Source organism: Peromyscus californicus, unplaced genomic scaffold (genome assembly GCF_007827085.1).
Source record: "Peromyscus californicus insignis strain IS unplaced genomic scaffold, ASM782708v3 Scaffold_14__1_contigs__length_90479793_seg_2, whole genome shotgun sequence".
Classification (NCBI taxonomy): domain Eukaryota; kingdom Metazoa; phylum Chordata; class Mammalia; order Rodentia; family Cricetidae; genus Peromyscus; species Peromyscus californicus.
In genome coordinates, this window is record NW_026294436.1 from 69,218,523 (window position 1) to 69,242,417 (window position 23,895).

Genomic DNA, 23,895 nt, shown 5'->3' on the forward strand with positions numbered 1-23,895 from the left:
ATATTTTCCAGACTTCCTCCACTTTTTACTTTTGTGGCTTTTATTTGATTGTACTTTTTAGATCACGATGCTATTGAATCTTCATAAACTCCCATTATTTTCTTCCAATAAGTGTGTTTTATCTATTACACCTGATGTATTTTAACTTATGTCTGCTCTTTCATTTTATATTTTCCATTTGCCATTTTTTTGTTTCTTTCTCCTTCCCACTTTCTATTGAATAAATTAATTTCCCTTCTGGCTTAAAAGCTATGGACTTCACTTTCATTCTTAAAGCAATATTTTAACTGATATCATAATTAATGATCCTCCTTCCCTTCTTTCCTTTCTCTCTCTTGTTCTTTCTTTCTTCTTTCTTTCATTTTTATTTTTGTGACTGAGTCTCACTGTGTAGCTCAGGCTGGCCTTGAAATTTATCCCAAACTGTCCTCAAACTCTTGGCTGTCCCCCTGCCTTAGCCTCTTTATTTATTTATTAAACTTAGCAATATCTAGAGGTAATATGCAGAATATATCACATTGATATTGGCCCTGCAAATGGCCTATAAGAGCAATCATGAATTTGTACATTTTTTAGTATGGGCTGGGAGAATGCCAGTATTACGGGCTCAGTGGTACCCTCCAATTTTTATATGATCACATACTACACCTTAGGACCCCAGAATGTGACTGTTTGTACACAGAGCAACATTAGATGTGATTAACTTAGAATGAGCTTGCTGTGATCTAGGATGACTGCTGACTTTCTTAAAAGGAAACATGTCTTCAGGGAAGGCTGCATGAAGCTGCAGAGAGAAGACAGCTGTCCATCAGCCACGCATCCTGAGGAGGAAGTAGGGATGCCTTGATTCTGCATTCACAACCTCTACGATCATAAGCGACAAACCCATTGCTTAATCCACTCGTCCAGGGCTTGGTTACAGCTGCTCTAGCAAACTAATACAGTTTGTCAAATTCTGTATCTCCCTGTGGAGGTTTGAAGAGAATGCCCCCCAGAGACTCATAAGTTTGCACACTTAGTTCCCAGTTGGTGAACTATTCAAAGGGATTAGGAGGTGTGGCCTTGTTGGAATAGGTGTGTCACGAGGGATGGGTCTTGAGTTTTCAAAATCCCGTTCCAGGCCCAGTCTGCCTGCCTGCCCCCCACCTGGTGCCTGTGGATCAGGATGTAAAGGTCTCAGCTAGCTCCAGACATGCTGTGTGCACCCTGTCATGATGATAACAGACTAACCCTCTAAAACTGTAAGCAAGACCCTGATTAAATTAACTCCCTAAACATAAGAACGGCTGGGTAGGCTCACATGGCACATACGCCTACACACACCCAAGAAGCTCTATCTTTTTTTTCTTTAAGCATATCTCCTATAAAACTCCTAAGTGTATTTGTTCTGATCTGATTACTCTTCTAAAATTTTCAGTGTGTGTTTTCAGAACACTAAACTTTTCTACTTCACATGAAGTAGTTTTATTAGACATCAGGCTGTAGGTAAAGCTATCCTCCATTATTGCAGGACACACTGCTTAAGGTCTTCTATCATTTAATTTTGCCATCAAGAATTCTGCGGTCTGTGGGATCCTTAAGTGGTCATCACTTTGCACAAGCTCATGGAACCTTCTCTCTTGTGCTTGAGGTCATCAGAGTACATCAAAGTCAAAGTTCTTCTCCATATTTCATGGTCCAGGAGCCCTTCCAAATGAAATCTCCCTCTTTTTAAGAATGAGCAGTTTGGGGCTAGAAAGATGGTTCAGAAATTCAAGAGCACTGGGGGCTCTTGCGTAGACACAGGTTCAATTCCCAGCTCCTATGTGATGGCTCACCACCTGTAACTTGAGTTCCGTGAGGTCCCATGCCCTCTTCTGGCTTCCATGGGCATTGCATGTATATATTACACAGCTATTCCAGCAAGCAAAACATTCATACATATAAAACGAAACTGAATAAAATTTCAAAAAATATGCTTTTAAAAGTGAGCCATTTGTGTGCATGATTTCTGTAGCTTGTCATATACACACCCCCACCCCCCATTTATTGTCACTTTTCTTCTAGGGACTCTGCTCAAAGACACAGGGAGTTCTGCTTCCATTTGTTATATCTCTATCTTTTCTGGTCATTTTGTTTTCTATTTCTTTACACATTCTGATAACACAGTGAGACTTCATTTCCAAAAACAAAATACCAAACACACACACACACACACACACACACACACACACACAAAGAATGAATCTCCAGAGCCGAGGAGTTTAGCTCAGCCGTGGAGACCCTGCCTAGTGTATACAAGGCATTGATTTTGATCCCCAACACTATAAAGCAGTGGTTCTCAACCTTCCTAATGCCGTGACCCTTTAATTCATGTTCCTCATGTTGTGGAGACCCCCCCAACCATAAAATTATTTTATTGCTACTTCATAACTATAATTTTGCTACTGACATGAATCATAATGTAAATATCTGATATGCAGGATATCTGATATGCAGGATGTCTGATATATGACCTCCAGGGGTTGTGACCCACCAGTTGAGAACTACTGCCTACAAAGAAAAAAATGCTGTCTTTAAAATTGTCTTTTAGCAGTCCACACCATCAGCCTGTCTTCCACTTTCTGTCTTGTTGGACTCCCTGCTTACAACATTGCCAACAGGATTTTGACAGGTTCTAGAATGTCAGACGTATTTACTAGGAAGTGTTTTCCCCTTTCTTTTGTTAAGGATTTTCAGGTCGAAATGACTCACACATCTTCCAGTTACGAGAGGCATGCATAAAGTTGACCGTGTTGTTTCTGACACAGCACTAATTTCCTTGGCATATCTATTTCTAATGGCCATTTCCTCAGCCCTCACTCGGGCATCCTAAGCAGTGGCCGCCCTCACCGAGAACAACTTGGTTCCCTCAGTTCATACCCCATTAACTGAATTCCTTCACAGACACACTCCCTCTCAATTAGTGTTGGAATGTCCTAGAAAGGAAGCAAGACTGAACTAAGGGGTCAGGTCCCAACCCGTGCTCTTCCAGAAAAGACGTACATGATGACAGTAAGATCCTTTCTTACTCCTTGGGTCTTTCACCAGTAAAATAGGAAAAATCGAGGGGCTGGCAAGACGGCTCAGTGGGGAAGAGCATTGGCTGCCAAACCTGATGACCTGAGCTCAATCCCCACAGCCTATGTGGTGAAAGGGGGGAATGGACTTCCCCACATGGCCCTGGCCTTCCACACGACCATCATGTGCACACACACATATAAATGAACGTAGTTTGAAAAGACTGCACACATATAAATGAATGTGATTTGAAAAGATTGAAATAAATCATTGTGAATACTACAGATTCTAAAATTTTATGATTTTATTCAATGTTATCAAGGATCTACCTAAACTTGACAAATGTGCTTATTTCTAGAAACCTAATTAAAATCAGTGGCGGTTTCTGGACACTCCTCCATGATGTCCTTTCTCCCCTCCAATTACAGATGTGGATAGACAAACTTATTTGTAATTTATTTCCATCATCATTAAATCATGTGCTTAAATTTTAATCCAAGACTTACCTAACACTGAAATTAGGTACAAGTTCAAAGTTCAAGGTCTAACTTTTAGAGCTTAGCAGCTCCCTGACTCTTAGTTGCAAGTAGAGCCCACCAATGAAAACAAATGTCTCTCAGCATCAACCAGAGCACTACCTCTCACCAGTTCAAAATCCTTAGGAAATACACTCTTAGTGTCACTATTAAGCACTAACCATGAATGCTGAGGAATGTTCTTTAAATGACACTGGATGATTTCGAAACTTCCTAAAGCAGGTTTGGGTTGAATGTATATTTATGAGGAAGGACGGCAGCTAGGTCTGGTTTAGTAAATGGAGCTACATGTCTAGATAATGACTGAGCCAAACTAGTACACAAAGCTCACCCTGCTCAAAACCATCACTGTTCCAGGTAACACACTTTTTCAACAGCCTAGTGCTTGTACCCTGTGGGAGTTCCACAGACAAGTTCCTCGGTTCTCTGGAACTGTTGTATATACACACACCACAGCACACACATGGAAGTCAGAGGACCACTTACGGGAGCCTGTTCTCTCTTTCTACCATGTGGGTTTCAGGGATCCAACTCACATCATCAGGCTTGGCAATAAATGCCTTCAGATGCCCAATGAGCCATTTCCTGGGCCTGCAAGTTTTAGATGATGCTCCAAAGTCATATTCTTTATGTCATGCTTTCCATGAGCTTACAAACCTTGATAACCGATTTGTGACCCGATGAAGTAAAATGTGTGCATTCTCTGTCGTGATGGCTCCCGTTCTGATTATTAGCATTATCATTGCTTAACCATGTTCCCTATGAATAGTTTCACACTGTACACACATGTTAGCATAGGTCAGAGAGTTGGCAAACTTTTTCCTCTTGAAAAAAATCTGTATGGGCATGTGTGTATGTATATATGCATGCACAATTACGTATGTGAGCATGAGATGTGTGTGCCACAGTGTGCAAGTGAAGTTCAGAGGGAGCCTCTGCACTGATGCTTTCTTCTCATCTTGTAGGATACAGGGTCTCTTGCTTTTCCACTCCACGACCCAAGCATGATGGTCCACAAGCGTCCAGGAACTGTCCTGTCTCCTCCTCCCATATCCCCGAAGGAATGCTGCAATTATGGACATGCATGCTACTGCAGCCAGCTTTTATGTGGGTTCTTGAGTTTCGATCTCAGGTCCTCAGACTTGTGTGGCAAGCACTTTGCCCTCTGAGCCACAGCCCAGGCCAGCAGAACACTTTTTATAAAGCACATGACACCAATTTTTTTTTCACTTTGTGGATCATACAGTCCGTGTTACAATTTCTCCACTCTGCTGTTACAGCCCAGAAGCAACCAGGAACAACCTGCCAGTGGGTAGACTTGGCTGCACTCCAATAAAAACACATTGACAAAGCAGATGCTGGGTAGGAATCTGCCCACGTGCCAAGTCTCCCAACCCAGGGTCTAGGCAACGTTTCCATCAACAAACAGATCCAGTAATGTTGCACCCGATCTGAAAATAGTTGCTGGATATTTTAATTATTATTTAGCAAAGAAATGAATTCCTTCTAAAGGCAAAAACTATGCTGTATTTTATTAAGATGGACTTTATCAAGATTACAAACTCAATTTTTTTGCTAAAATCCAATACTTAGAATTTATTTAATGCATTATAATTTATAACCCTCTTCTCCATGTTTTATTTCACTGCCCGTGAATAGAACAAAACACATTTTTTTTCTTCCCATTTAGTAGAGAAAATTGCATAAAACTAGTTTAATGATTCACTTAGGATCTGGAAGTCGGGAGTTGAACCCGCTCAGGCACAAAAATCACACTAACTTCGCTAAGTGAAAACCCCATCAACCACTTCTTCATTCAGTACCCAAGTCTGCGACGACGAGAAACCGCAAGATGCCATGTGCTGTCAAGAGCATCCCCTGACATACATCCGCTGAGGCGATCAAAACTTCACAGCAAAGGAAACCATAATAATTCGTTACAATAAACTCTTCTTGGTCCCCAGTAGTGACCAATTAATTCCTTTTTCTAAGTGTTAAAAGACTTGTATGGTGAGGCTGGAGAGATGACTCGGCAGTTAGAAACACTTGCTGTTCTTGCAGAGGACCTGAGTTCAGTTCCAAGCACCCACTTTGAATGACATACAACTGCCTGTAACTCTAGTTCCTAGAGATTCAATGCCCTCTTCAGGACTCCATTGGTACTTCACCCACAAACACACACACACACACACACACACACACACACACACACACACACACACACACTGAATCATGTCTTAATGACTTTATAGTAATGATCCATTTTAGGAATTTTTCTCATCTACAGGAAATGTCAGATCTGTTTCTCACTGTTTCTAGATTATACACTTGTGTGTCAGAACTTTTGGCATGTCCCTAAGACTCCAGAGCAAATTGGTGCTTATTGGAATGTTCCTGCCGTCTAGCTTGCCCACCACACAAATGGTGTCTGTGTCTGAGACAGGAGGACACTGTGAGAGCTAAGGGACCTCAAAGCCACTCTTCATTCAACCTTCAGTAACTGCCACATTCTATTCCTTGAAAACTTCTTAAAGAAATATTAGCAGTAAAAATTCAAGTGGCTCTGCCCTAACTCTCTGTCCTTGTCCTGAAATTGTCACACCACACTTTATTGTGCTTGTTTGTATGTGGTCATCGTCTTTGAAGTTATATCACTTGGCATTTTTCTAAAACCTCATTTCACTTGTCACCTGTGATCCCCAAATCTCATTTTTTTTAAAGTTTCTGTTTCGTTTTTGCTTATGTAAGTGTGCAGGAGGCTGGGTGTGGGTGTGAGTGCAGATTCTCAAGAAGACCAGCAGAGGGTGCTGGAGCCCCAGGTGCGAGGGGTACAGGTGGTTATGAAAGGCTGGGTGTGGGTACTAGGAACCCAACCCTGGTCCTCTGGATTAGCAGAGGTGCTCTTAACCCCCAAGCCTTCTCTCCAGCCCCTCACATCTCCTTTTAGTGGGAAGTCCAGCTTGTGTCTGTTCACTGTGAAATTTGTACCTCTGCCTGCATCTTTTCAGAATATGCTCTACAAATCTGAGCTTAAGGGACAAAAGAGTATTGTTTTCCTCAATACCAACAAGCTTTTCATTTAAAAAAAAAATCAGATAAAACTGGTTTTAAGATCCCTCATTGCACAATCTTATGGCACAATGAGATACATTAGAACCTCATCAGAGAATGTTTATGATGCCCTCTGCCCTTCAAGTGCTGTGTGACCTCGCATGAATCTTTGAAGTCTCTGAATCTCGCTGTCTTGGGAGGGTCATCCACAACTCAGACTCCAAGTCAAGGATTTTTATGCAAGTGACTTGTTGACAGCAAGCAGCTAAGGAGGTGTGAGGGAGCGCAGTGAGCCAGTGGACCAGGGAAGAGAACGTCGCTAACAGTTTACTGCTCAGGGAAGCTAGGTCTCAACCTACCGCAACCAGGAATCTCTGAGACACCATGCAAAACACAGCTCAGAACTGTCTCCCCCATGGGGGACATACCTACCTACTCCTTACCTACCTACTCCTGATTCTCATTGGTGTTTGATATTCTGTAGTGTGTAAATGTGCCAACATTCCTGCCTTCCCTGAGGTGGAAAGGCACCCGCCCCTAAGGCACCTGGTAAGTGTTGTGATCACCTATTTTGGGTGCCACTAATACTCTAAAGAGAGAGCAGGCAGAAGCTGCGTCCACTAGACTCATCTCAGGACAAAGTCTGCAAGCAAATGACAGAGGAGCTTACAGGGAGACTGAGGACCATCACAGTGGGGCAGGCTCATTGCATAATACTCCTCTCAACAGAGCTAGAAACAGGAAATTAAATTACTTGGAAGTCTCAATATAGCCTTGTTCACCAAGAGTGGGCCAAGGGATGCTGACCTACCTCAGCTTTTGGTTAAGGCACATAATTTACCAGAAGCCAGTCAGAGACTCTTCTCATGAAGCAGAGGTCTCACAGTGATGTAGAAAGCACAGGCCTGGTGTGTTTACTTTGCTTACATTACTGATCTGTTCTAAAATTACTCTTGTTCTTATAAATAAGCAGTCACTTTGGGGGCTTTCTCCAAATAGGATTAGCCCCATTTACTTTTCCACCATGTACATTGATTTTCCCTCATTTATTAGTCTCCTTTAAACAGGCCTGCTGCCCACAGGCCTCTAGGCAGAGTTTCAAAACTAAATGCTGCAATTATTTTGAAACTCAATGGCCAAAGAACATGATTTTGCTTAAGAGAAGGGTGAATGGGTGGGCGGTGGCAGGATTTTATCAGAGACCTGAATGCCAAGCAGAAAGGGACATCTTGTACCGCACCCTGGAGGTATTAGCTGTGAGCAATCATTTACTGGACTCAGTAATTCTGAGGTTGGATTTAAATTTAGATGCCAGAAGTTTAGAATGGGATTTAAAGCTCGCCAGAAAACCATCATCCCTCACCCTTAGTCTTCGGCTGCATATCTATGTGTGAGAGCTGACAATGCGCTGTAGACAAAGGCACCAGAGTTGTCACCGACACACAAGAGGGGCAAGTTCAAGGTAGGGCAGACAGAATCCTTCCGCAAGAGCTGCTGAATGTCGACCTCATGCCCAGTGCCATCCAGTCACATAGACATAGAAATAAATGCATTCCTCCAACTGGCCCAAAACAATCTGATGGCTGCTTTATTAATGAGGAAACTAAAGCAACTGGCCCAGAGCCCCACACAGAGGTTGATGGGTGAGGAAGGATTAAACCAGGACAGTCTAATCCCAGAGATAGTTGTACCTTCCTGGTTGTAGGGACAGAAATTGGTCCCTACATGAAGGACTTGCCTACTGGGGTGGTTTAACAAGGGTTTCCAAATGCATCATCAAAAATGGACAGCCATAGAGAGATCTGGTTCCCCAAGCTACTTTTTTTCCTCCTTGTATATTTGACAGTTCTGGTTGTAGCTTTTACTCCTAAAGAGGTTCAAAGCCATCATCTCTTCCCTGCCATAGCAGTCGTAAAGCCAAGAACTTCCCTTGGACTCATCAGAGAGGTGGTGCTGTAAGACTGACCACCCTGACTCCAATCCAGAGGGAAGGGGGTTGGAAGACCTCACAGCAGGGTCTCCTCACCTGGAGTGAAGGCCTAGACTGGGCCGGGCTAAAAGGGGCCTTCCGAAGAAGTGTGAGAAGCTCGGGGTGGATGAGCACTGTGGGAAACTCATGGGAGTTTGTAGCCTCAAGGACCCCTCACACCTGTGTGAATTTCCCTTCAGGAATCCAACCAGATTCTCTTCATGGAGAGCCAGGACCACACACCTGTGGCTCTGGTGGAGGCAGGGAATTTAACGTAGCCATATTCTAATACATCCAGAACATTTGAATAGCTAAGGAAAAAAAATAACTAGAGCTGTACCCTACCTAGGGAGGAGGGTATTTATTCAGCTCCACCTTGTTAGCCTTCATGTCTCACCCACAAAGAAGGTTTGGGAGGGTAGAAGAGAGGTGACCAGGACAAACTCAGGTCACAGGCCCATAAAAAGTTAAGATGTAATCATCAAATTGTAGCATGCCTTCCCTCTACCTTACCACCATGTGAGCATGGCCCTAGTAGAGTAGTGGATAACTGCCGAAAACATCACGGTAAGGCTTTATTTAAGTAGGTCCATGAGGACACTTGGTAAAAACCAAGGACACTGGAGGAAGATAATGCTAGAAATTCTGATTTTCACTGACTGAAGGCTCCTTAGAGACTGACACAGACAATGCCTTCATGAGTCATTAAAAGGCTGAAAATGAGTAAGGAAAGACACACCAGCTTGAAGACAGGTCAGTGGATGCTTCCCAGACTGAATTACAGAAGGAGAAAAAGAATGAAAAAGAAACAGAGCATCAGAAAATTGTAGGGCAGTTTCAACGGTATATATACATTATTAGACTATCAAGAAAATAGAGAACTGAGAAATAGTGGGTGACAACTGACCAAAATTATTATAGAAAATAAAACTGTAGCATTCTAGGACATAGCATAGGGAAAATTCTAGATGTCATGAAATTTACCCACCTGGATATGACACTGAAAGTCTGATCGGTGAAAGAAAAAGTGATGAACTGGACTTTTGAAGAATAAAACTTTTATATTGCAAAAGACAGGTATTAAAGAAATGGAAATGCAAGCCCTATGCTTGGAGAAAACAGCCACAGCACAACTGATAATGGATTCATATCAAATATATCAAACTACTCTTTTTTTTTCAAATTCCTTTATATGTATACATGTTCATGTGTGTGAATGCATGCAAATGTATGTCGAGGCACATATGTGGAGGTCAGAAACAATCTTGGATATTGATCCTTACCTCCACCTCATTTGAGACAGGGTCTCGATGCCAATGTGTGTGCCAGGCTAGCTGGCCCATGAACTTCAGATTCTCTTGTCTCCACCTCCCACCTCTCTGTGGGAGTGCTGGGATGGATTACAGACACATTTCCTACTGTATCCAGCCTTTGCATTGGTTCTTAGGCTCTGAACTCAGGCCATCTGGTTTACACATGGAACTGTCTCCCCAGCCCATCACCTCACTCTTTGAGACAAGGTCTTTCGTTGAACCTAAGGCTCACCAAAAGCTACGGTCTTAGTCAGTGTTCTATTCCTGTGAAGAGACACCATGACTGCAGCAACTCTTACAAAGGAAAACATTTAATTGGGGTGGTGGCTTACAGTTAAGAAGTTCAGTCCATTATCATCATGATGGGGAGCATGGCTACGTGCAGGCAGACATGGCTCTGGCTACATCATGATCAGAAGGCAACAGGAAGTGTCTCATTGGGCGGTATCTTGTGCATACATGAGACCTCAAAGCCCGCCCCCACAGTGACCCACTTCCTCCAACAAGGCCATACCTACTCTAACGAAGCCACACCTCCTAATAGCGCCACTGCCTGTGAGCTTATGGGAGCCAATCACATTCAAACTACCACAGCTATGCTGGCTAGCTGCTCCCTCTCCCTCCTCTGCATGCTGCTGCACCTGGATATTTTTTATATGGGTATTGGGTATTGAATTCATTCAGGCTTTCAGGCTTCGCCCAATGAGCCATCTCCCAAGGTCTTAAAATACTCTTAAAGAAAAATGGGGAGACCTTCAAGACAGCTCAGCACATGAGGGTGCTCGCCACCAAGCCTGACAACCTGAACCCCCGGGACTCACCAAGTGGAAAGAGAGAGCTGACCTCTAAAAATCGTCCTCTGACCTCCATGTGTTCTCTATAGCAAGTAATATCCACAAACGTTTTTTGTTTTAAATTTTTTGAAACATGAAAGAAAACTAAAAACTAAGAAAATATATCTCATTCAACACCAAAGAAGATAAGCAGGTAGCAGGAGAAAGACAGACAGACAGAAAGACAGACATACGTAAAACACGTTCAACACCATTTGTCATTAGGGGGTTGGGAATTAAAGCACCTATAAGACATTGCCATCCATACTGGAACATCCAAAGTCCCATACCTGACACATTCAATGGCTGAAAGGCTGTGGAGCAATGGGCACCCTGAGTCACTACTTGGAGTCTCTTTGGAAGATAGTTTAGTATTTCTTCAACGCTAAACACTGTTTTGCCACATCTTAGTCTGCTCTGTGCTCCTTCAGCAGAGCATCACAGGCACAAAACAAAAGTTCAGTAAGTTTATTTCTCAGTGCTTTGAGGTCCTAGAAGCCCAAGATGGGGCACCAGCATCCGCTGGAGAGTTCATGCAGCAGCCTCACAGGGTAGAACACAGGAGCCCGCTCTTGCAAGCCCTTGTAGAGCAGCATTAGGGTTTTTTCAAACCCTGTTGAGCTTCATAGCATAGATAATAGACTTAAATGTAAGCAACCTTTTCAAAATGATTCCGAATGTTGGGAGATCCCAGAAAGGAATTCAGACAGTGCTAGGGCAATCACTCTCTCATCGAAGTGGGAGGATGGAGCTGGCCCATGTAACTTTCAGAAACGATGTCGTTTCCTAAGATCAGAAGCAAGAGAAAGTATATACAATCACTGTGTCCTGCCACAGTTAGCTGTTTTCCCCGTGGAGTGCAGGCTGGAAACCCCTCTTCAGGCACGCTGGAAATGAACAATTAGGAGGATGGATGGTGAAAGGTCAGGTGTCTCATTGTAGGAACTAGACTCTACAAGTAACTGAAGAAAATAACTGGAATGCTTCTAATTAGTACCGCTCTGAAAGTGTGCTAGTGATAGAGAGAAACCAGGGACCAGGAAATCTACATTTCTTGCTCTGTTAGGGAAGAGGGGCCCAGAAACTGACATCCCAGTGGTGACCAGTGCATTGTGCATTACAATCTTAGTTTCTAATAACATTCTGTAATAACAGGCACCAGGAATAAAAAAAAAGACAAACCAAAAACAAAAACAAAAAAAATAAACAAACAACCAAAATAACCCAACTGACTGAAGGGCTAGTATAAGAAATGTACAAGACTATTCTGAAGCATTTTGTGATATCAGAAAGTAAAGATGTACTAAGCCAAACTTAAAGTATATGTGTGTGCATACATACATACATGTATATATGTATATATGTATATACATACTGATGGAGGCATCATAGCAGCAAAGGACCTAACTGAATGGACTCTAATAATAGTCAAAGCATGAGGATCAAGTAGGTTATTCACTGTAGAAAATAACTATTTATGACTCCATACGGACAAAATAAATGATTAAATTAACAGATAAATAAATACAGAAGACAGATCATGTTCCTTCACAGAATTCCAAATAACTGCAGCTGCTCTGCCCTTGTGTGGAAGGAGTGGAAGGCCCCACTCCTGAACAGTGAGTCAGACACAGTGACTTCCCTCCAGAGATCAGAGTACAGCCACACTGTGCTGCGCATCCTTGAGACACCAACCCAACTGTGATGATTTGTGGAGATGAATATGCGCTCTGTATGGTGTGAGGAGAGTGCACTTCACCTCTGAGATCTTCCTCTCAAGAATCCATAGTCCCAGTCAAGTCACAAGAAAATACAGGAAAAAAAATAGGAACATAGCACAAATAATCAGTTATCCTCAAAGTTGTCAGGATTCCTGCAAATGGGGGTGGGGGGAGCGTGGGGTGGGGTGGGGAGGGAATCTGAGAAACTGTAACAACCAAGAGGGGACAAAGACACATGGCAGCTAGATACAAGGTGGTATTGTAGAAGAATTCTGAAACAGAGCAAGAAAATGAGATAAAAGCAGAAAATTTGAGTAACCTGTGGATTTTAACAGGAGCAGATGGATTTGATACTGGTGTGTTATTTGAACAGAGGGAGCGTGTGAATACCCCATGTCGATCACAGGAAGACTGGAGAATGTGAAGATAGTGGCCTCTGTCCCATCCTAACACTTCCTTCTACATATTTACAACTTGTAAATAGTCTCTGTGTGCATGATGGGTTTTGTGTGCTGTGTATGTAGTGTATGTACCTGTGTGTACATACACGTGTGTGTGATTGCATATGGAGATCAAAGGTTATATCATCCTGGGTTGTCTGTCCCCCACCATTCTCTTATTTTATTTCATTTTTGAAGCAGGGTCTCTCACTGAATCTGAAGTTCATCAATTTAGCTAGCTTGCTAGTGAATGAGCCCCAGGAATTCTCCTGCCTCCACCCTTACAGTGCTGTGATTACAGGTATATGCCACCACAGCCAGTTCTTCATGTGGGTGCTATGGATCCAAACTTAGGTCCTCTAACTTACCTGGAAGGCACTTTACTGACTGAGCCATCTCCCCAGCCCCCAAACTGTCTGGAACATAGTAACTGTGTCCATAGGAATCAGTATGACGTGAAAAACAATTGGCTCAGTCCTCAGTTCATTGGAGACCTTGTCCTAACGAGTGTACATAGAACAAAATCAAGAGGCTGTTTCTTAAGTTGCTAATGAGAACCATTAGCAGGTGAGGAAGGAAATCTATACTTAAATTCATCAAGAAATTACTCCATCTTCTTTATGGTCTTCAAAACATTTGGTTACCATGACTCACCATGCCTGAGACATTCATTCGGCCAATCTGCCAGTAACACTATGACTGTGCACCAAGTCTAAATCTCACACAGGGGCATGGACACACATTCAACAAGATGGCTGCATAAGCTTCTAGACACTGTCAGTGAATTTATTAGACTCGTGTTCTGTTGTGGTTTTGATCTGGAATGTCACCCATCTGCTCAGGATTCGAATGTTTGGTGCCTAGACTGTGGCACTAGTTTGAGGAGTGTGGGATCTTTAGGAGGAGGGTGCTGGCCAGCAGAATCCAGTCATGAGTGAAAGGCTTGTGAAAGTAATACTCCTCTTTAGTTCTAGAGTGCATTCTCTGCTTCCTGCTCTCCTGACATGTGAGAAGTCGACCACAGGTTCCCACCACCATAGACCAAGCCCAGCCACCATGCTTTCACCTCCATGGTAGACTGGAATGCCACAGAAAACATAAGCCAAGATAAATCTTTCCCGCATTAGTGGTTCCTGACAGGTATGTTGCCACAGTTAAAATGTAAATAACAAGTCCTCATGAGCTCATATACACCCAGATCCTACTGACTTCCACTGCGTGAGGGTGTAGAAGATAACTCAGGTTTCATACCACAGAGGGACAGGTGACAGACAGTCTCATCCTCCCAGTTCCCTTTCAACTCTGTAACATGGAGAAAACAGCAGCATTGACTCCTGCCACCTTCAGACTCCAGCACACGCTGCTTTGTGTCCTAGGAGAGAACTTCAAGAGTAAATGAGTTGTCCTTCCATAACCAGGGTGCATTCAATTTCTTTCCAGTCAGTATCTACTAAGGCCAAAAATGTTAGCAGGGTTCTCTTGGGGTCTCCAACTGCCCTGGGTTGCTTTGGTAATTGCTCTGGACTTTTTCATCTAAAAAAGTAAGCAATGATGTGCCTTTTAGAGTTTCAAGTGCTACTCAAGTAAATATGAACTAGGAAAGAAAAACACGCTTGTAATTTACATAATAATGAGTTTCACACATAGTGTCAAGTGCTTTTATTGTTTGTCTTAATAAACTAATTTTCTTTCTATTATGTGTCTTCGAATAGAGAGCATAGAATTCACTGTGGTTTAGATTCATAGGAGAATGTAAAGTACTTCACTGAAATATCTTGGACAAGTCATGGGTAAAAGTATTTTTTTCCAAGACATGATTTCTCTGTGTAGTTTTGGTGCCTGTCCTGGATCTCACTCTGTAGACCAGGCTGACCTCAAACTCACAGAGATCCACCTGGCTCTGCCTCCCGAGTGCTGGGATTAAAGGTGTGTACCACCACTGTCCGGCTGGGTAAAAGTATTTTATAACTTTATAATCCATCCACCCTTGCCTTTAACCGAGGTACCAGATACCCCTTGTCAACTAATTACCACCTACTCAGAAATGTAATGGTTCGCTGTGGATATCCTGAGTCTGTTTTCCACGAGGACAGATGTCCTTCTAAGTGCCTTCCATGTTTGATGGGAAACTCCTGTGAATAATGTGACTGTCATTTCCTGCTGGATTCATTGACAAAGGTCAGATTGACTTCTAGTTTTGGGGTGGGGGAATAGAGAACATTTTACCCACTTCTCTGTTCAAAGATATCCTGCACAACTAAATTCTTTGCCAGCTAGACCAGGCACAAGAACAGAGGCCAAAAACATAGTGAATGTAGGCACCTAAAGAATCTGAAAGGGCCAGGAAAACAAAGGAACACCGGTCAAGAAAGCAAGAAATGCTCTGTAGAAACGTCACTTCCTGTGCAGGCTTGTATATGCTCCTCCTGGAGGATGGGAACCAGTAAAACAGGGACATTCCATAGAGCGCTGGCCATTGACAGGACACAGAGTGGTAAGCTCTGGGTGGGACTGGAGATGGATTGGAATTTGAGTGTCCATTCCACCACTTAACAGCTATGTTATTTGAACAAACAATTATCTGCCAGATGGGTCTTCAAGATTAAGCACTGTAATGTGTGTCAAGTGCCAGGCATGTTAAGTGTTTAATACTCATTAACTCTAGCTTTTTCAGGAAAGGGGAAGGTGGCTTCTATGAAGAACAAATGTACCCAGGGATGACAAGCAGAGCTTGACCCTCATAAACAGTACCATTCTAAAAGTACCAAACAGTCAAGACCTATTTGCTGGCCCACAGAATCATGAACTAAGATTGTATGTGTTTGTTAAGTCTCTAAGCTTTAGGATGGTTTGCTACCCAACCATAGAAACAGAAAAATAGCACTTCTCTGAAGTGTCCAGGCCTTACATCAGGTAATACATAATCTAAAGTAGAATGCACACTACTGAAGAAAAAAGTCGTAAGTCTTACCCAGCTATGAACCCTGCAAGCTACAATAATTACTGACTCAATAAGACATGCTCACTGGTGTAATAGTGGCATGAACATCACTGGAGTGACCACTTTGTCATTGGAGTTAAGGCTTGTTCCACAAGATGAAACCCAAACCAGGCACTATGGTCAGGCTGAGAACCTGTACCGAGACAGGTCATAGCAGGTCATAGGCCATAGGGGAGAAACCACTATTATCATTCTGCTAAATGGACAAAGTATTAAACTGACTCCTAATAACTTGTCCTTATACCTATGCATGAATTAATCTTTCAACCATCATTGGGTAAGCTTCCATCTTCAGTAGATGTTAATTAACACAGAGACCCACAATTGGTCAAGGTACAGAGAGTAAGAGACTGCAAACTGCTTAGCAACATGAGACATCTACCTCACAACCCTTCCTCCCAAGACCTGAGGATCATTATGGAGGAAACAGCATAGGAAGTGTAAGAGCCAGAGGTAGCGGGTGACTCCAAGGAAACAGTGTTTTCCAAAGACAGTAGGAAGCTGCGCATATGCGCTCACAGCAGTTAAAAAGCTCAAGCTGGATAAAGTCAGCCTGGAGAGGAGGGGTGGATGTGAAGTCCCATCCCTAGCCCAGGAGCTACTGGAGATTGATAGCTGCTGGAGGGGGAGAGTCGGTTCTGTTTAAGAGTGTAGCCCTGGTCAGTCAGCCATACTCCAGGGGGAGGTCACAACCAGGACTGTGTGGACAGCACAAACTGGATTGGATGAAAACAGAAAGAGAACAAAGTTGGGTGAATAGGGGAGGGGTGGATCTTGGAGGTGCTGGGGAGGGGTGAATATGATCAAAACATACTACATAAAATTCTCAGAGAACTAGTTGAAAAGGAGAGAAAGAGAAAATAAAATGTTAGACACTTATTTTTAAACCAAAAAATAACCAAAGAAATAAAACAGAATTATGAGAAGACAAGATGTGCATATGTGTATATATCTTACAACTATAAGCAAGGGAGAAACTTTTACCCTTCATTAAATGAAATAAAATATTGGTATTCAAGCGTAAAAAATCTATGATCAGAATCTAAAGACGGTTATTTTTTACAACTCCAGAATTTTGCATCTCCTCTAGGATAAGAAGCAATGACAGTCATGGGAATGTGTACATGGGGAAAAGATTTCAAGAATATGCAATTTGCATCAAAGAAAATTATCTTTCCCTCCCTCTCTGCCTCTCTTCTTGTTCAGTTCATGGTTTTGGAAGTGGGTCTGGTCCCTTTTTCTTTTGTCCAGACTGGCTTGCCTATTCCTTGAACTTATATATAATAACACAATCCAAATCCAACTGGCAAAAGAAAAAATGTGCAGTCAGGTCTGGTTTCTCTACAATCCTCAATTCCTTAGAGTCCCATTCATTTTTCTTATGGACACTTTCCCTTGTGACCCAAACTAATTTGATCCTCTACCACATCTCCTCAATCAAGAGCATCCAAAGCGGTTTAGCAGAGATCCTATAAATAATGCTTCCACAATGTTCAAAAGATAATATTTAGGGGAGAAAAATCTGAACGCTGAAAGGATCATGGGTAAAAAGGACAGTGTCTAAGATTATACCCCAGGTTACTTAATCCAATTTGTGCTGAGTTTCAAATAATTTACTGGTTATTCTGGCTTTAGGTAGAAACAGACAGAATTGGGTAAAATGGGAAAGTGATGCTCTAGCTAGTTTGAACTGTCAATGTGACCCAGACTAGAGTCATTTGAGAGGAAGTCCTTCATTGAGGAATTGTCTCATTCAGATTGGCCTGTGAGTATGTCTGTCTTGATTGTTAATTAATGTGAGAGTGTGTCACCCGCTGTGGGCAGTGCCATCTCTAGCAAGGTGGTTCTGGTCTGTACGAGAAAGTTATCGAGGCACGAGCCTGGAGGATCCAGTAAGGTTTCTGCTTCAAGCTCCCACCTGAGTTCCTGTCCCACTTTCCCTTGATGATGGGCTGTGTCTTAGGGTTTCTACTGCTATGAAGAGACACCATGATCATGGGAACTCGTATAAAGGAAAACCATTTCACTGGGGTGGCTTACGTTTTCAGAGGTTTAGCCCATTATCACCATGGTGAGACATGGTAGCATGCAGGCAGACATGGTGCTGGAGCTGAGAATCATACATGTCGATAGACTGGCAACAGGAAGTTGTCTGAGACATGGGTGCGGCTTGAGCATATATGAGACCTCAAAGCCTGTCCCCCACAGTGACACACTTCCTCCAACAAGGTCACGCCTACTCCAACAAGGCAACATCTCCTAATAGTGCCACTCCCTTTGGGGGCCATTTTCTTTCAAACCACCACAAGCTGTAAGCTGTAAGCTGATAGGAACCCTTTCCTCCCCTCAGTTGTCTCTGGTCAGAGTGTTTGATCACAACAACAGAGTGGAAACTAGAACATGTATTACATTGTGGTAATAGAGAGGCCTCCTAAAAGGGTTGATGTTTAGTGACAGAGGAAAGGGCAAAGCCAAGGACATTCACACAGGTACCATGTCCCACTGCCATCCCATACACTACAGTGGGACATGGTGCCTTTCTTTGTCAAGACATGACATTTGGGAAAGATTGCTTTGTAACAGATGGCTACTTCTTCAACTTCTCCCATTATTTCAGGGTTATGTCCCCTCCAAAACACATTAATCACCAATGTGATAATATTAATAGGCAATAAAAAGCCCCATGTGCCTTAATCATGAACTTTCCAGCCTTTAGGACTATGAGAAAGTTCGTTTCTATTCTTTCTAAACTAGTCAGCATTGGGCATTTTGTTATAATACCACAAATGGAATAAGGAAATCCCCTCTGCTCCCTCTTAGACCTGTAGGCTTCTTCCCACAGGTGTCATTGTCCACAAGGGCGCTCAAGTCACCCTCACTTTGGAACCATGACAAGCTGCAGCCGTTCTTCTGAGCTACCTAACAAAGGTGGCTTAGACAACAGAAATGTACTGGCTTGCCATTCTTCAGACCACATGAATGTATCCCTCCATGCTAAAGTCATATAGGGAAATCCTAATTCACAGTGGGTTGCTAAGGAGCTAAGGCCTTTGGGAAATTCAGTTGAAATAGGGTGCAAAGTGAGAGTGCACCTTTAAGATCAGATTAGTGTTTCTAAGAGGCTGAGACCATCTCCACTGTGTATGGACATGAGAAGAAGGAAGGTTTAGTAACCCTGGAAGAGAGCCCTCAGTGGGGTCTCTTCTGCTAGTCCGTTGATCTTAGGCTCTCTGCCTCCAGAATCCTAAGGAGTAAATTCCTATCGTGTAACTTGGTGCATGGTGTTTGATTATGACAGTCTAAGCTAATGTCAGTATGGCTAGGTTCTTCTGGAAGTTTCTCCCTTTGGCTTGTCAGTGGCCAATCTCTGTGTCTTCACATAATTTTCCCTCTGAGCACATTTGTGTCTTTCCATCTTTCTTCTTATGAGGAGTCAGCCACTTTTGAGTAGGGATCATGTTAATAACCTCATTTTGCCTCTCGGAGAATGCTTTATCCAAAACTAGTCACGTTCTGAGTTTTGGGGTTTAGAACTTCAGCCTATGAGGAGGGGACAATAAAATTCAGGCTGTGGTGGTTTCTCTCAGAAGCTGTTTGCCTCTCCCCTTACTCCCTCAATGTCAAACCAAGTCATTGATTTCACAACTATGCAGGGGACGGTGAAAACACTTCTGAGCTAAATACACATGCTCATCAATTTTAAAAGTATCTTTGAAAATGTGAAGTATAAGGTGGGGGGGGACTTGTCTTAGGAGAAATCCACATCAATAACCTTGAAAACCAAGAAACTTCTCCAAGATCTAGAGAACTGAATTTTTAATTATTAGTGAAAATAAAACCACTACAGTCCATGAAAGAGATGGGGGTAGATGGTGACATATTCTAAGTGGTCACAGAATCACTGGGAATTTTCGAGTGTGAGTTGGAACAAAGGTCAAGAGAGCACACACGTGACTCATTATCTTACTAGAACGCTTTCATTAAGAAACAGTAAAGCTGATGAGTTGGCTCAGTTTATAAAGTACTTACCACACAGAGACTGACCACCTCAGCACCGTCTCTACGGTACACACAGTGGAAAGAGGAAACCAGCTCCTGAGAGTCGTACCCTGGCCTCCATGCACCCTGGGACATACACAAGCCTGTAGTTTCACATACATATCACACATGACACAATAATAATAAGTAAATAAATGAAGTATTTTTTAAGAGATAGTGTATAGGTTGAGCAAATCTAACCTGAGATGTTCCAAAATCTAAAACATCGGTGGAACCAACATGATATCACACACTGAAAATTCCACAGTTTGTGTCATAAGATGGGTCCCAATCACAATGCAGGTGAACTAAAAATATTGTGTTAACTGCGTTAAGGTATAGATGAGATGAATACATTTCACAGTTCAGTTTGGACAATGAATACTTAACCTAGAGCCTGCATATTTACCATTCAGTTTACTTCACTATTTTATTTTATTTTATTTTTGCAAGCCCTTTGTCTATAATCAGTACTGTGTTCTGGTCTACCTCCCAGTAACTACATACATAAGCCTCGTGCAGGCAGGCTGGCCACATTGGCTGAATTAGTAACATCTCGGGGATTTTAACAAGGGAGCAACAGTCATGTCAAGTGCCTTTCACCCTTGCTCCTGAGGGTGAGGCTGGGTGGGATGTCTCCCTCTGAGTCTTCCCACCTCAGGACTGGATATAAAGCCCACCTTCAATCATCTAATAGTTCTCCCCTTTTTACTTCAGTATTTTATTACTCACTGCAAGTAAATCCGTGCCCACACTGAACACTGAACACATCAAAAATGAACCCAAAGCATTTCTCTTTACTGACTTTCCCCAAGAACATGTAGCAGGACACTGTCACTTTGCTTTTCCCTTGACATTCAGCCCTTTGTCCCCAAACCTCAGTTTCCCTGCCAGAGACTGAGGGAAGAGACAGCAAAATTGATTTATCCTTTGCCACTCGGAGCTTTATATTGGCCCCGCCCTTTCTGCCTAAAACAACCCTATTTTCTTTGTAGGCGGTTGCAGCACACATCTCTAAATGTAATGTTTGGGAGGCTGAAGCAGGAGGTTGGTGAGTTCACGGCCACCCTGGGCTCTGTAGCAAGTTCCAGGCTAGCCCCTGAGCTATGTAGCAAGATGTGCCTCAAAAACAAAATAAAATAAAGTAAGATAAAATAAAACGTTCAGTTAAATAACTCCTTTTGGAAAACAGCACAGAGAGCGGTCACCATTCCTGTGACACCTCTAACCCCGAAACCTTTCCGGAGGTGCCTATAACTGATTTTCTCTGGAGAGCTGAATCGAAAGTCCCCTGGATAATTTTACCATCTGGGAAGTGGGGAGACTGCAGGCCTGCACTGCAGGAGCCCCTCCAGCCCTCCATCAGCCCAGTGCAAAGAGCCTAATTCTTCAGCTGTTGGTCAGAAAAGAAACAAGGAGCCGAAGCAAGACAAACAGGCTGCTATTCCTGGGTACATAAAAATATACCTTTGGAAGTGGTTTAGCCGGGAAAAAAATATTTTTTAGCTCCTACCACAACATTTGTCAGTCTAACTTCTTCCTGAACAAACAGCGCTCTGTTGGAAGCCAGCAACGCAGTCTTCCAGCTCAAAGGCTTTTTGTTTGCCATCGAGGTCATCTATCCATCCGTGTGGCTTGTCATCTCTGGTCACTTGTTCCTCCAAGCTTAAAGCAAAGACATAAATCGTGCCCACATAATCCCTTCATTTTAAGAGAGGGGACACGGGGACATGTCATAAGACGCTTAATTGCTGGGAAATGTCTTCGCCCTAGTTTTCTTTCTCGGGAGTCAGCTTACCCCAGCAGTGCCTTTATTCATGTGGGATATAATGTTATTTCATTTTCCTCTGGTCATCTTACGTCCCTGGGGAGTGCTTGACTCATGATATAATTACATGCTCAGCCAGTTCCCACTAAGAGTCACTGCAGACTGCCACTGCACTGCACCCCGCCCCCGCCCGCCCGCCAACCCTCCACTCCCATGCCAAAGAGAGCAGGATTCTGCCAGAAAAAAAAAATGGTGACACTTTTTGCACAACTGACGATTATTAGGTTCTCGGAGAGTGGTTTGCAATGGTCTCTGGGCCCTAGAGGTTAGTGACGCATTGCAGAACCAGCCCAATTTGTGGTCTGCGGGGCTGGGTCAGTTCAGCCTGCCTCCATTCTCTCTGGTGTTTCATAAAATGTTTCCTGGAGAACAGATTTTTAAATGTTTGAGAATCGAGGTTTGCTTCACAGAAAATGGGAATGCTGGACCACCGCCATTAGTGTTGTGTACAGTGTAGTCTCGAGGAAGGTTAACTTGGGGTGATGGCAGAAACTACCTCATAATCAATGACTTTGCCGGTCCTTTCACTCTGTTTGTCCTAAACGGACACAGGTCAGAGCTGTGAAGCCCCAGCTTGAAGGGGGGATATAGGAAGACGATCTATTGCTGCTTGGGTTTCACATAGGAAGCAAGTGCGATGATGGTGACCTCACCTCTTGTGACTACTTTTGGGGATAGAAGACTTTTTGAAAGTTTGTCCTAGTTAGTTCTAGCTGTCACCCTGGGACAGCCTAGAGCCATTTGAGAAGGATAGCCTCAGCTGGGCAATTCCCTTGATCAGGTTGGTCTGTGGGATTGCTCTTAATTGTCCATTAATGTAGGAGGGCACAGCCCACTGTGGGTGGTACCATTCCCTGAGAAGGCAATTTAGGGCTATATAAGAATCTAGGAGAAGCCGGGTGGTGGTGGTGCACGCCTTTAATCCCAGCACTTGGGAGGCAGAGCCAGGCGGATCTCTGTGAGTTCGAGGCCAGCCTGGTCTACAGAGCGAGATCCAGGACAGGCACCAAAACTACACTGAGAAACCCTGTCTCAGGGGGGGAAAAAAATAATCTGGGAGAAAACCAGCAAGCTTGTTCCTCCATGGCTAGTGCTTCAAGTTCCTGCTTGAGTTCCTGCCGTGATTCCCCTCAGTGAGGGACTGTGACCTGCATCTGAACCTAACCTTCTCCTCTTAATTATTTTTGGTCGGGATGTTTTATCACAGCAATGGTAACAAAACAAGAACAGAGTCCCATTAGAACTGGATCTCCCTGAACTCAAGAACTCTTTCTTACGTTTCCCACCAACCCAGGTGGTTTCCACTGGATCTACTTTCTTTAATCTCCAAGGCTTAATGGGTCAGGTCCAAAATGCTACTTCCTTAGGGAAGCCTATTTTGATTTCCCTAACCTGATGTACATTAATTGTATTGATTTTTCAAAACCCTACCCCCTGCCTAGTCCGTCCTTTATTCTTCTCAAATTTTTCAATCTTTTCTTATTAGTTTTAAGTGCGTCTCCCTCCACTGAACTGCAAATTCTGTGAGCAAAATGACACACACACACACACACACACACACACACACACACATACACACACACACACATATATGAATATGTGCACATAAATGCTTATTTGACTCCTAAACTTGAGATTTCATAAGCCCTCGGCACAAAGCGCCATGTAAAAATGTGTTAATTGTCACTAAGATTCTTAACATATCATCATTAGTTGAATGATGTCATTATTTTGTTGAGCAGCCACTCATCAAAACTTCTCAGACTTCTGAACCACGTGACCTCCTCCCCTGTGTTTTTCTATTGTTCTCACAGATTTATTTCCACATGTGCCGTGGAAGACCCAGAGTCCTTTCTAAAAAGAAAACCCTAAGGGGCCAACTCTATATATTTTCCTGTCATTTTAATGTTATGTCCTTCTAATAGCCATGGGACTGATCCAAATTGCCTTTTTCCCAGAAGGTCCTAGGAACTTCACACTCATAATATAATTGCATCAAGATCACCCAAGACACTGTGTCAAAAATAGCTCATTTTTCCACCCATTTTTCTTCTTCACCCAAAATGATCTCCCTGGAGAGAATTCTACTGGGTGACCTTGTAGCACACTGAGATGAGCCATGGAGC